This window comes from Ursus arctos, unplaced genomic scaffold (assembly GCF_023065955.2).
Source record: "Ursus arctos isolate Adak ecotype North America unplaced genomic scaffold, UrsArc2.0 scaffold_10, whole genome shotgun sequence".
Lineage (NCBI taxonomy): Eukaryota > Metazoa > Chordata > Mammalia > Carnivora > Ursidae > Ursus > Ursus arctos.
In genome coordinates, this window is record NW_026622764.1 from 9,764,215 (window position 1) to 9,779,263 (window position 15,049).

Here is a 15,049-nt window from a genome sequence, read left to right on the forward strand (position 1 = left end):
ACAGAGCACCACGGTGAGCTCTGAATTTTTAAAAATTAATCTGTAAAGGAAGCAGAGTGTGAGGACCACACTTTCTTCTTGCTGCATGATTCTCCAATTCCAGCCTGTCCTCTGAAATTCCTTCATTATTAGGCAGTTTATCTTTGCATAAGAGAAGTTGATTGCATTTCTTGCTCCAACATATTTCTGCCCATTTTAAGAGGCACAGCTTTTGTCTATTTGAGGTTTAATATCACCCTTCCTTCTTTTATTTGCCGTTGAAGGGTGTGGTAAGCCTATCCCCTCTCTATGACTGATTTAAATGCAAATGGGAACGTCTGGAAACATTAAATGGCCATACGACCTTAGACCAGCCTCAAATCTGACTGATGGTTCTTGACCATCTAGTTGCACTCACGTGTTTTCAGTGCTTAGATAACACAGCTAAGTTCAGGGTCTGTCAGCATTCTAGAATTTGTCCAGTCCATATGATGATGGAGGTGCATGGGACTTACAGGATAGGGAAGAAAGTGGGCAAATTCACTCTGGTCTATTAAGAAAGAAATGGTCATGGACTGGTGCCAACTACTGGAACGACCTTGCTCAAAGGGATACTTGTTTTATTAAGACAGATTCTCCACAGTTGCATGTCCCACTCCAGAGATACTTAATCAGAATCACCATGGAAATATTTAAGATCATCCCAGTGATCCTTATTATCAAGAAAGTTTGGGAAACATTGTTTTAAGGAAAAAAGGTAACATGCGAGGTGTCTTCCAAAGCCTTGCAATGCTTTAGTGGTGAATGAATGTTTTGTGGCTGCCTGGAAAGCTGATTCATGAGAAGACAAGTATACCCCAGAGACACTCAATATCATGCTTCTTGCTGGGACATCTAGGAAACACACTGTGGCAAGCCTCCCTCAGGCTCTCCATCATCAAAGAGCATCTACTCTGCATAGACTGAATTCTGAGCACGCTAATCCATAAGTTAACAAGCAGTAGATGCCTCCTGCTTTGCCCTCTTATATTTTTAAATTAGGTCTTCTGGACCTTTAGTTTCCCTGCCCAAAGTGTCTCCAACAGAGAAAATTCATTCACATCAATATTTAGTGGCAAGTGGGCCCACGTCAACCCTGAAATCACACAATATAAACAAATGTGTACAGATTAAAACCAATCTTAACCTCAGTGTCATCTACACATAAATCTAAGGGAATCCTGGAGTTGAACAGGTTCTCATATTCCCATAAAGCACATGGCATCCTCCCCGCCCATGGATATATTTTTAAGTCTTTTAAAAAAACATAAATTTTTAAAGATTTTATTTATTTGACAGAGAGAGAGCGTGAGAGTGGGATGAGGGGCCGAGGGACAAACGGACTCCCCAGTAAGCAGGGAGCCTGATGTGAGACTCCATCCCGGGACTCCATGATCATGACCTGAGCCCAAGACAGACCCCCAACAGACTGAGCCACCCAGGTGCCCCTAAAAATATCTTTTTATGTTTAAGTAAGTAGGCTCCACATCCAACTGGATGTGGGGCTTGAACTCATGACCCTGAGATCAAGACCTGAGCTGATCAAGACCAACATTTAACTGACTGAGCCACCCGGGCACTGGATCGCCCCATGGATATTTAAATTTCTTTTTTAGCAATTGTTATTGTTTTCTCAGTTACTCACTATGGTGTCAAGTGGGATACTAATTTTAGGTGGAAATAAGCAGTAGGGACAGATGAGTTAGTGAGAAGAAATATCTCATTTCATTAAATTCTTACTATCTTGAATTTCATAGTTACTGCCATTCCAAAGCACTTGCCAGATTATGAACGAAATTTTCTCCAATTCATAGTTTACTATCTTGGTAGTACATTGGCCTGGCTTCATCCTCTGTATTATAAAGTTCCCTTATTTGACAGTTCTCTCTCTGTTTGACAGCACTCCTTCCCTGATCTCATACCGTTGAATACATATTTAACTGTCCAGGCTCTCACACTCAAATGCCTCCTGGGGCCAGGTGTTGAAATAGGCTTGGGAGTTGGAGCAAATGGAAAGAATATGCCTGTGTAAAGGAGACACAGGACATCTCCGGCTGCTCTTTGCCATGTGGAAATGCTCACCTGACCTGGCCAGACCTTCCTATTTTTCAGGATAAACTAAACATCTCATGGTTTTCTATGCTGATAATTGATTTTAATTTGTCAAAAATGTTTTGCAAGTCAAACAACACACACCTGTGAATTATATTGAACTCATAGAACAGCAATTCACTTTTACTGAATTACAGTGATAAATCTAGCTACAGAGCCTGTTGGACCGCCCTCATTTTACTAATAAGAAAGCACAAGGGATGATGAGCAGGTAGAAGGATCAAGTGATATATGGGACATTAAAAATCTGTCTTTTATGGTGATTGTCTACTCCCGTATATGCTGAGTTCCTACAGATTCCAGGCCTGTAGTGGTTTTTTTTTTTTTTAAGATTTTATTTATTTATTTGACAGAGATAGAGACAGCCAGCGAGAGGGGGAACACAAGTAGGGGGAGTGGGAGAGGAAGAAGCAGGCTCCCAGCAGAGGAGCCTGATGTGGGGCTTGATCCCAGAGCTCTGGGATCACGCCCTGAGCCGAAGGCAGACGCTTAATGACTGAGCCACCCAGGCGCCCCTGTAGTGATCTTTTCCATCACTGCTTCAGTTCAGGGGTTTCCCAAAACCTTTTCCATAATTCATGGGATGGTTTGGCACCTGAACATGAATTATAGACACTTACACAGCCATACGTTAATCAGGAATGGAGACGGGTCTGAAATGCCTGATTGGTGAGGTGTTGCTGAGATTCCTAAAACTGATGCCGTTATTACTTCATTCACAAAATTTGTTATTCTTCATCTTTCATTAATATGATTCTCTAATTGATTATTCTGACCTGACAAATTCTAAAAAAATATGTACAGCTATATATTTTAGAGATACAAACTGAAATAAACTAGCATTAAGTCAAACAATTGAGAGCAGTGATTTAAGATAATTAAACAAATTGGTAGTTTTTCTAAACAAATTGTAGATTTATTAATGTTTAAATTGTTTGACATTTTGTGTTGTGAAGAATATTTCTGTATGATTTCATCATTTGTCGGAAATGTAGGTTTTTATATAATTGGTCTTTCTGAAATTTTCAGATATTTGGAAAAAATTATTCCATATGGTTCTGCATTTCCTGAAATGCCAATTATTTTTAAATTTCCTAAAAATAAAAACAAAGTGCTAATATTGGCCTACAGTGAATGGATTGTGCTTTCTTTTCTAGAGGTAACTTAATTAAATATACATAACCAGAAAATACATTTAAAAATGTGTGCTTGTGACTTCACTTCCATCCCTTGGGCTATAATATATTCTAATAGGGGATTGTTCTTTGTTTAGGATTCTGATTTCTCTCTTAGAGGAAGCTTCATCCAGTTTTCTCTCTCCTTCTACTTATGTGCCTGTGTGTATGATGTCTAAATCACTTCTCAAGGCTCCTTGGTGGGTTTAATATCTCACTACAAGGCAAGATGCCAGCCCCTGACTGAGCTTTTCAGGGAGTGCATGTGAGAGATGTCCCCTGGGCCTGAGTAGGGTGTTCGAGATTCCAAGATTTCCCTAAACCTGGTCAGCGAGAAGCTGCAGAAGACATCACATGCAGCTTCTTGTCCCGGCCACTTACAGTGCATGGAGGTAACCACCAATTTTTGAACGGACATCCCACCTTAGTCACATAGCGAAATATTTAAATTTTAAGGGGGAATGTGAACGTGTTTAGCAGACTAGGATAAGTGCCACCCATGCACTCATTATTTCGCAGTTTCATACTCAAACGGTGAAACTAGTCCGCATTCTCAGAAATTGTGTCCGGGAAGACCAGATCACTCACACTCGCTCACACACGCACACACACACACGGGCCCTGCGCGCCTCCGTGCAGTGTCCTTGCGTGTGCCTCGCGGGTGCCCGGCTCCAGTGCACACGGCCGTGGCGGTGCTCAGGCCAGACCACGAGAGGAGCTGGCAGAAGAGAACCCAGCTGTTGCTGTGAGACTGACTGCCGGTGGCAGCAGACAGAAGGAACCTGCTAGCACCGACCCTCCCGGTCCCCACCAACGGCGGCGTAGCCTCCTCTGCCGTTCCTCCCTTCAGCCCGCCGCGTCGCAGCGCCTGCGGCAAAGACAACTCTGATTAAAAAAAAAAAAAAAAAAAAAAAAAAAAAGCCGAGAGCAAAAAACCCTGACCCCCCACCCCCCACCCCTCGCCCGCAGGCCCCGCGCCCGGGTGGCAACAGCGCGCGCCTGCACGCCGAGCGCCGAGCCGCGGCCCCGGCCGGGTGGCGCGCGCCGACGGAGCGCGGGAGGTGAGGGACCGCGTCCCCGCTGGGTGGGCGCCGCGCCTGGCCCACCGCCGCCGCCGCGCCCGCGGCACCATGACCGCTGCGAGCACTGGGGTTACAGGTTGGTCACGGCCGCCCGAGGCCTGGGCGCGCTCTGGTGGCCCTCGCCGGGCGGGGCAGGACGGGTGGGGGCGGGGGGCGAGAGCCTGGCGCGGGGGCTGGGGGCGGGGGGTGGGAGCGGCGGAAGGGGCGTCCCAAGCCTCAGCGGGGAAGGGGGCGCGGGCGGCCACGAGGCCCCTTCCTGCCCCTGCGGCGGGATGCGCCTACCCCGCCCGGGCAGTGCGCGGGTGGGCGCCGGGAGCGAGGGCCGCCAGATCCAGGCCTGACCCGCCGGGCACCCGGGGGCAGGTGGCCCGGGATGCGGCGGCTGCGCTACGCGGCGGCGGCTGCGGCGGCCCCTCCACACCTGAGGGCGAGCGCTCCAGGGGATGGGAGGCGGCCCTGCTCCAGCAGGTTTCCGAAGGGGCCGGGGCCTTGCCCACGCCACCGGGCTCCTGCGGATTGCGCGGTGCTTCCGAGCCCTCATTTTATTAATGCGCCCGGTTGAGCAGCTGATATTAGGGTGGCCACACAGCCAGCGAAGCAGTGTCCTGCCACAGCAACAGCGTTTTGTCATTGAGCCCTTAAGACACTGGCTCGAATCTTAAGAGGGGCCCAGAACCCCGAGCAAGGAAGGGGTTGTCCCTCTGACTCGGAATTTTCTTCTTTAAGGATGGTTGATAACTCTGAACTCACGTCCTTATACGTTCTTGAAGTATCATAGGATAAATCTTTAAATTTCACGCAAAATCGTCAGGAAATATATTATCAAGGATGTGTACTGGTGCACATACAGGTTCAGGCCTCCGGAAGGTTCTCGTCTTAATCTCGTGTGTGTGTAGTCATCAGCTAGGCCCAGATTTCCCTGGTGCTGAAATGGGAGTTGGTTGGGTACCAGTGACTGTTATGTGTAAGAAGGCCAAGTTTGGAGGAGAAGACCTTTCACAGGGAGCAAAAAGTAACAGGTGGCTATTCTTTTACAGTTTGTGATTCCCATTTTCATAGTTACAACAGTGATTTGATTGGAAATTAAGTAGGAAAGGACAGGGTGGCCTCTGTCTGTTATTCCCAATGCCTTTTTACATTCAAAGATTAAGTTTCAACAGTTCTAAATGACAATCATGGCTTCTCACAGCTCTACAACAATGATGTATTTCCTAATTGGTTGGGTTTTATTCTGTGGGCCTCTCTAGGTTGGATTCTTATGCGTCTGTGGTATATTTTGACATAGCTGTTGCTAAAGCCAAATAAAGTGAAGGAACAATCAGGCTTGGGAGGAAAACGAAAAAGTGAACAGGCTCATTGTTGTACCCCTTTCCTGTTCATCGAAGACATGACATCTTGGCAGACAGATGTGCAGTCCCTGATAAGGACTATGCTAGAACCTCTATAAAAACTGAAGACAAGTCATGTCTTGCGAAATGGTGGTAATGTGGTTATAACTTTAGATATGACTTGCAAGATATTCAAAAGAGGAAAAATGTACTTCTAAAAGAAAAAAAAACTTACTCAAAATTATATAGTTTCCTTGCAGTTGAAAGACTGGAAGGTTTGAGTGGCATTTTCTTCCTCTTTGAGTATGGCATTTCTTTGAAATGTGTTCCATTCGCTTCTGTTTCCTGCATACATTATGTGTTTGTGTGTGTGTGTGTGTGTGTGTGTACACTTGGGCATGCACGTACCTATTTGTTTTATAAAAAAAGAGTCATGAATTGTCTCCCAAAAATAGTGTCAACATTTTAAAGGTTAACTATCATGTTGTATGATTTTTACCTTCTTCAAAGACCCACACAAGAAGCTTTTACACCTCAAGTCTTTGTGTGCAAACATTAAGCATGTAAAAATTTATCCTTTGAATTTTAAAATAATCAGACATGAAAGAAATGACAGAGATGATAGACAAAAAAGAATAAAAGTCCATAGTCCTAATAAGTGAACACAAATGATTATAATATCTATGTATTTGCTATAGTCTGTTTAAAACTATGTGACTTTGTGTACTTGGAATTATGGCATTGTACAGTTTTTATACAGGTTTTCCCATTTAATACTTAGCATAAGCATTTTTTTTATTTTGACAGTATTCTTACTTAAAAAATTCTAAATAGCTGTATAAGACTATGCCCCATGAATATAGCCTCACTTGTATGGCCGTACATCTGGTCATTGGACATTTACTGTTTCGTTTCTCATCATTACAAATACCATATCAAAAGTATTTGATACTCAAAATTAAATGGATTATCAAAATTATTATGGAGATATATAATATATATTATGGATAAACTCTATCTATCTATCTGTCTTCAGGTTTTTTCCCTAAAGATATAAATTTGAATAAGATGTTTTCTATGTTTCTGCAGTAAATCTGCCTTCTTTTGGTAGTTGGGGATCACTTTCCCTCTTTTACAGGAATAAAGGAAGATAAAAAAATATCTTATGGGCTTATAACCTTTGCACTGTGTAAAGACTTGACCTTTAACAAATTCATCTAAAATCAAGATGATAAAATATACTTCTTAGTGTAAAACCAAAATAAGAATGTTATGAAAGTGGTCAGGTGAAAAAAAAAAAAAGTAATGCAAGGTCTTTTAGGAATAATGATTTTTGAGCCCAGGAGTCTAATTCTGGTTTTTGCTTCCTACTCAGACTTCAAATAAATGATCAAAGGATTTTATATAGTGAGAAACCTGTACCCCACAGGCACAGGGAAGGGAAGACCATTTGCTTGTGGGGTGTGGACTCTGAGGCATTTCTGGTAGACTCAGCACAGATGGAGCTGGACAGATGGGATGGATGGACGAAACTAAGGTTCAGGCCACAGGTCCCTTTCGACTTGTACAAAAAATAAGGAACAGAGCCCCAGGCAGAATTCCTTCATCTGAAGGGGTGAAGTCTAAAGTTGACTTCTGAAGAGCTTTCTCCATTAGACCCTGGGGCAGGTACAGCCATGCCAGATGGAATATGCCCATGGTCCAGAGAGGGGTGCAGGACTAGGCTTCTGGGAAAAGAGTCAGGAGATGAGAAGACCAAAGATCAGCACACCGTGGCCAAGGGAAGCGCGTCTGCAGAGACTGAGTGGGACATCTCTCCAGTTATGCAAAGGAAGGAGAAGGGGAGATTTTGTTTGGAGCAGGATGATATGTCTGGAAGACAGCCAACAGAGACACACAAAGGAGTGCTCTTCCTGACAGGGAGATCAGAGCAAGTGGAGCATAAGCCACGTTCTAAGTGAAATGTGATCACTGTTTTCTTTTAGATGAAAACAAATAACCCAAATATGCAGATGGAGATTCGTTATAGTGGACCAGGAAGTACTCACAGAAAGTAGCTAACATCTTGTTATAGCCTAGTTGAACACTTTGCATCTGAAAAATTGAAAAAGGAAAAATATCCTATCAGTATTCTGATCAAGTTAATTTTTTTTTTTTTTTACCGGGTAGCAGAATGGGTGAAGGGGCTCAAAAGTATAAACTTTTGGTTATAAAATAAATAAGTCATAAGTAATGTACAGCATGGTGACTGTAGTTAATAATCCTCTGTGGCATGTTTGAAAGTTGCTAAGAAAATAGATCTTTAAAGTTCTCATCACAGGAAAAAAAGTCATAAACGATGGTGATGGATGTTAACTGGACTTACTGGGGTGATCATAACGGAAAGAAAAAGGAAAAAATGTTTATCTATCTACAAAGCGAACATGTAGATTGCCTTCATATGCCCTTTCCAAAATTAAATATCAGCAAGCAGTAAAATAATATCCTGAAATTGTGTATAATTCTGAAAAATACCAGAAGACAATTCTCGTAGGATGCTCTTATGGGTCAAAAATGAAATAGAAAAACAGATGAAGACATAGGTATTAGGCAAGTGAAAGAAAAGGTGAAAGAGAAGAATGTAAATAACAGAACAGTTGTTTGAAAAGTGATTAGAGAAGGAAAAAGGACGTTAAAGCAATAAAAATTTCTGTCTTTAATAAAGTTATGATTACGAGCCTTCTAGCAATATCAATAATCACAACAATATAATATTTTTAGCCAAAAGTACTCTTATGCGTATCTATTTTGGGAGACATGGCCCATAGATGCAGTATTTTCTCAAAGGGTTCTGTGACCTGTGATGGGATAGGAAATCAGCATTTCAAGCCTATGAAGTAAAGAAAACAACACAACTAGGACACCTGGATGGCTCAGTCAGTTAAGCATCGCCTTTGGATCAGGTCATGATCCTGGGATCCTGGGATCCCCCATTGCATCTGGCTACTTGCTCAGCGGGGAGCCTGTGTCTCCCTCTGTCTGCCCTCCCCCTGCTTGTGCGTGATCTCTCTCTCTGACGAATAAATAGAATCTTAAAAAAAGAAGGAAAATAACACAACAGAACTAGAGAGGATGAGAAATGGGGTAACATTTAAAAAACACACATGAATTTGTGAATTCGTTGTAAAGCAGGAAAGCTTTAGACGTGATGGAAAAAACTGAAGAGCCATAGCATTCCAGTGTTTGAGGCACATGAGTATACAGCCATCCACAGGTGGATGCCTAGAACTAAAGAATGAGGTCAAGAAGAAGGAGAAAAATAACAGTGGGGATCAGTGAAGGAAGGTACTGGAGAAACTGGGTGTGCAGTCCTAAGGATGCGAACCTGGAACCAAACTATGATCATGGAAGCTGAGAAGTGGATAGTAGATTTATCAACAGAACAAATGCTAACGGATCCTGGTGACCAAACCAGTAGAAGGAAAGGGAGGGCATGGGTGGAAAATAAATCCAGGATTTCAAGCCTGGGTGATTGATTCGGGGTGGTCCTTTTTTTTTTTTTTTTTTTTCCTATTTACAATGCCTAGACAAAATAACTAATTACTTCTTCATCTTTCAGTGAGCAGTATCTGTAGGTTAAATCATTTGCTTCATTATTTTTTAAATCTGTTCTTCTTTGTTGTAATTATGAAATCCATAGGTCAACTTCGTGGATCACTTCTGAAGTAGAGGAAGGATTTTTATTTTTATTTTTTATTTATTTATTTTTTAAAGATTTTATTTATTTATTTATTTGATGGAGATAGAGACAGCCAGCGAGAGAGGGAACACAAGCAGGGGGAGTGGGAGAGGAAGAAGCAAGCTCATAGCGGAAGAGCCCGATGTGGGGCTCGATCCCAGAACGCCGGGATCACGCCCTGAGCCGAAGGCAGGCGCTTAACCGCTGTGCCACCCAGGCGCCCCGAGGAAGGATTTTTAAAAATTATTTACTGTTTCTAAAAAAAGACGAATCACGGAAGCCTCTATCAGAAAAGATACAAATTTGTATCAGACAAAATACAAGTCAGTGATGACTTAAGACACTATTAAATAGATATTACAAAAGTTGAGGTTAAAAAATCCTGGATAGTGTAAAAATGGGAGGAGAATCTCTCAAGGATGGAAACTTCCTTAATTATTCTTCCCAGCAGCTAAGACACAAAGATGAAGATAAGTATTGTGAAGAAGGGATTTAAATTTTTAGAAATAGGGCTTCTTGGATTTGGGAAACACCTTTCATTGAATTAGTCTTTCCATTTCCTTCAATTCGATAGGTCAGTACTTTATGGAGAAAAAAATATTAAACTCTGGGGAACCTCAGAACAATTTTCTGCTGTTTATTAAGTAAAAATTAAAGCAATTTTAAAACCTAATTAGTTGAACTAGACAATTTGTTTTCGCTTTCTTCATTTCAAAAAATGAACATCTATTTTCAAGATATATTCTGGACTAGAACATTGTAGGAGAAAATCCAAGTGAAAGATTTTTTAGTTATGTTCTCATAAGACAAAAACCAAAATCTTATTCTTGTATATGAAGTATATTCCATATAGTTATTTTTTTGAGTAAATTCTGAAGGTCTCTGAGGAAAACTTAAGAATAGAATACACTGTATGTACATAAAGTGAAATCAAAATTTTTGTCTCAGATTTCTGTTTTGTCTCAGTTGTTCAGAACTAGTCTTTTATTTTTATCCCCAAACAACCAGTCTTGACCCTGAACTCTAAGCTCTGGAGGTGTTAAAATGCTCTTCTGAGCGTCTAGGGCAGTGACCCCATCACTAATTGGGAGCACTTCTGGGAGAGTGTGTTAGAATTGCCTGGGGAAGGTTTTTTTCAAAATACCATTTCCCATAGTCCACCCCAGAAGATTCTTACTATGCCTGACATGAAGGACGCCCAGAGTTGAGAATGTTGACGAACCTCTCCGGATGATTCAAAGGGTCAGCAGTCTTTGGAAACTACTATTTGGAAACCTTTCACCTTCTTTGTCCAAACTTTATGGATTCCAATTATAAAATCAAATAATCACAAACAAAAAAAAATAGGTAACTCCTTTTGAATTGCCATCCTGTTTAAGTACAGTCTGGTAAAGTTTTGAAAACCACTATTTTAAACCATCCATCTTCTTTGTCCTTTGCAGATTCATTACAAGATTAAGCAACCACAATAAAAATAGATAATCTCCTTTTCTGATCTTTCATAATATTTAATGATAATAACAGTTTATCAAGATAAAATGCCTGTCACTGAGCTCTTGGGAGATGACAACCCTCGGAGGCCCTGCCACCATGTGGAGGATGGGAGAACCTTTATGGGACTAGTCAGAGATTGGGAAATGGGACCTTCTTACAAAATCACACCATCAACCTCTGGTGATTTCCAACTCTGACATTCTTTTCCTGAAATTTTCTTACACCTGCATCGTACCCAGATTAAGTCACAAAATTATAAATGTATATCCTTTCTAAACTTAGAGTGAATGACAAGGGCTTTTTTAAAAAGATCGATTGGATTTTCTGAGTAGAGATCTGGTGAGGGGCTGACTGCTTCAATTTGTAATCAATACAGTGATGAGGTGACACAAATCCAACCCCATGCCCTCTCCTGTGGCTGGGCCAGTTTAGTTTGGGATGCAGGGCATGACAACAAAGGGGTACTGAGCCACTCTATTCCATCCTGAATTCCTTTCCAAATCCAGTGATTTTTAAAGGCAAAGAAAATTCAATTTTCACAAGTAAAAATGAAACAATCCTTAGCGAAGTAATGACAGTTGTGAAGCATTCGTAGAAAGAACCAGAAAACAGTAATATGCTGTTTTTCTTTGGGATTTGGAAAGTAGAGTCAGTATAAAAAGTAGGGGACCGTTTTCTGTTTTTAATCAGTGTGCTAACAAAAGGAACAGAAGGGAAGGTTTAGAGGTGGCCTTTTGAAATGTTTTACTTGCTCTGCTTGCCCGTCTTGGGTGGCCCCGGCAATCCTGCTGAGACTGGGCCATGCGTGTAACACTCTGTTTTTGCAGGACTACATCCGGATTTAGCATAGATGAGTAAGCACCCAGTGAAAAGTGCATTTGGAGAGAGAGTCAGAGAGAGCTTGCTACTGTGACCCCAGGGGTCAACATTTCAATGATGTCTTAGTTCTTCTACTAACGTGATGTGCTCTGCTGATCGCTGGAGCAGATATAAAACTCAGGCTACTTTGAGAGAGAAAACAAGACAGCCACCTGCCTTTTCTGTGAGCAAGAGCCCGATTACAGGGAAAGATGCATCTGGCCCATAAAATTCATGAGCAAAGGGGACTGATGACAGGCTTGGTTGAGAGTGGCCTGGGAGGACTGAAATGTACTTCTAGGGGCCGCCATGCTCAAATTTGGTTTCACCATTTAGACATGGGGGAGGCAAGAATTGGAGAAGCTCCATCCCTGATCTCTGGGAAAAAAGATTCTAGCCACCAAGCCTTGGAAAGGTCAGACTGAAAGATGTGGACAGCTGAAGATCACTGGGGTAAAGATCAGAAAGTGACCTCGGGCACAGCACTTCTACCATCTCTAACTCAGTTTAAAAATCTCTAAAATAGGAGTAACAGAACACCTGCTTCACTGGGGCAGGACAAGAAGTAGGTGAGATGATCCACGCGGAGCTCTTAGCCTCACACATCATAAACTCTCAGCAAATGTTAGGTGCAATTTGTGCAAGCTTCACAATAATTATTTTCATGTTGTATTTGTTTTAAAGAAATCACAAATGAATTTTATCACTGTTGCAAAACATTTGAATGTTATAAAAGTTCTGGAAGTTCAGACGCCCTGGATTCTAAAATTGTTTCCAATTCATGTGGTATTGGGCAAGTTTGCCTCAGACCTTTAATCTGGACAATGGAGATAATACTAAAAACTACTTCGGAGCGATAGTAAGGCCTTGGAATTGTGCCTGGCACAGAACCAACTTTCCATAAATGTTTAATTTCATCTTTCAAGTGGGGGGAACAAAAGAGAATACATGATGCTTAAGGCTTGATTCTTTTCTAAAATTATGTACAATGGTTTATGGACTATGACACTACCCTAAGAATTGATCAAATGTATAAAGTTAGGAGCAACTTTAAGAGTGCGATAATAGATTTTATCATTGGAAGTTTCTTGGGATGTAATGTACTGCAGACTCCAGACTGTGCAGGCGTCCTGTCTGCAAATTTCGTAATGTGTAATAATTCTCTCTGAGAACATCCAGAAAGCAGCCAGTCACCTCTCAGGATGACCCAATGCATTATTACTAGAAACTTTAAGATTAAACAGCTACTGCTTGCTAACTTCTGATTGATAACTTGCATTTAGTTTGGGTTTTCCTTGCTGGAAGAAACACTACAAAACAAAATCACAACCTTGACCGTGTTCTGAGCTGTGAATTTTGAGTATGACAAATGGACTTCCCTTAATAAACATCTTCTTTCTGCCTTGGTACATTCTCTGCAGAAAACATATACTCTGACACCAAGGTGTCATCAGTGGGATCTAGTTTCTAGTTTCACATTCTCAGCATATTCGGTCAAGAATTTATGAGACTAGGGGCGCCTGGGTGGCTCAGTCATTAAGCGTCTGCCTTCGGCTCAGGGCGTGATCCCGGCGTTCTGGGATCGAGCCCTGCATCAGGCTCCTCCACTGGGAGCCTGCTTCTTCCTCTCCCACTCCCCCTGCTTGTGTTCCCCCTCTCTCTGGCTGTCTCTCTCTCTGTCAAATTAATAAATAAAATCTTTAAAAAAAAAAGAATTTATGAGGCTAGGGGTGCTTGGGTGGTTCAGTTGGTTAAGCGGCCGACTGTTGATTTCAGCTCAGGTCATGATCTCAGGGATCGTGAGATGGAGCCCAGTGTCCTGTTCAGCACTGGGCGTTGGGTGTGCAGCCTGCTTAAGATTCTCTCTCCATCTCCCTCCGACCCTCCCCCCATCCCACTCACATGGGTGTGCACGTGTGCTCTCTCTCTAAACAAAACAAAACAAAACAAAACAAAACAAAACATTTACGATACTAAAACTCTGGGAAATTAAGACATCTGTCACCTTTAGGAAATTAAGACAACTGTCTCTTTCCTACGAGATGTAAGATTATCAGATGAGAGTTAGTAAATGCTTTTTCCTCATTTTTTTGAAATTTAGACAAAAGATAATAAAAGCATAATAGAACATTTCTAGAATTCACCCTTGAGGAAAAAGACTGGATAATGAATAATGACTTGAGAAACCTGAAAGTGACATTTAGATAGATTCAATGAGACATTCGAAGATTCTTGCTAGAAAACATCAACAAAAAAGACACATTTTTATAAATGTGTGGCTGGAATAACCATAAAATGAATCATATAATAAAAGTGGATTCGATTTTAAGAAATGAGAAATGTCTGCACTATTTTCACAAAAAAACCCAAAATTGATGCCAAGAGAGTTTATAATCACTGGGTTGTATGATGAGACTATGTTGAAAAAGTAGTTTTCTTTTTATTACCACTCTGAGTTATAGTATAGTTAATTTTAAATTTAATAGTCCTGTAAGCCACATTGTCTTGGTTCATATCCTGGCTCATCTCTATGCCCAAACTCCCTCATCTGCGAAAGGTCCTTGTAAGAATGAAATGACATGATTCACAATGTGCTTAGAACAAAGCCTGGCACCTGACAAGCCCTCAGTAAACGTGGAAGGAGTCTGTTTTTACATGGCAGTTGACAGATTTTGAGAGGAAATCAACTGAGGAGCTCATAATTTTACCATGGGAACTTCCTTATCTTCCAAAGCATTTCATCATGCGTTTGTGGGATTTTTTTTCTTTAGATGTGTGTGTGTGTGTGTCTGTGCATGTGTGTGTATATGTGTGTGTGTGTGCGTGTGTGTGTGTTTGAGAATTGTTCTCTTTTTTCGTAAAGCATTCAGACTGGGGAATATATATTCAGCTTCATATCAAATCCTGTCTGTAATACTTTTCCTTCAGTGGTTTTGATGATTGAGCTCAAAGGCAAATACTGAGCCCCACTTAGCAGGAGATGCTGGGCGGTTGGAGTCCACGTGGGAAAGTGCTTTGCACCAGGCTATAGAGGCTGTAAGGGGTGAGCTCACGGAGGTGGCTGTGGGTTGCTGAGATAGTACAGGACACCAGTCCTTGGTGCCCCTAGGAGAGAACCAAGATGATGTGGGCTTGCAGAACGAGGGAGGAGTTCCAACCATGCAAGACGGAGCGAGAGGGCGCTCAGCTGGCAGAGGTGGTGCCGTCATCAAAGGCTCTGGGGCGCCACTGCGTCCTGGGAATTGGAGGAGAGATGAGTGGACG

The 15,049-nt window shown here is 41.9% G+C and overlaps 1 protein-coding gene across 1 annotated transcript in view; it reads left to right on the forward strand.

The window, feature by feature from the left end:
• Window positions 1-4,373: 4,373 nt before the first annotated feature.
• The window catches only part of NALCN (sodium leak channel, non-selective), a 300,199-nt gene continuing 289,523 nt past the window's right edge, over window positions 4,374-15,049 (forward strand). Inside the window, exon 1 of the mRNA XM_044381929.3 lies at window positions 4,374-4,463. The gene's annotated coding sequence lies outside the window, so the exon portion shown is untranslated. The remainder of the gene's footprint in view (window positions 4,464-15,049) is intronic.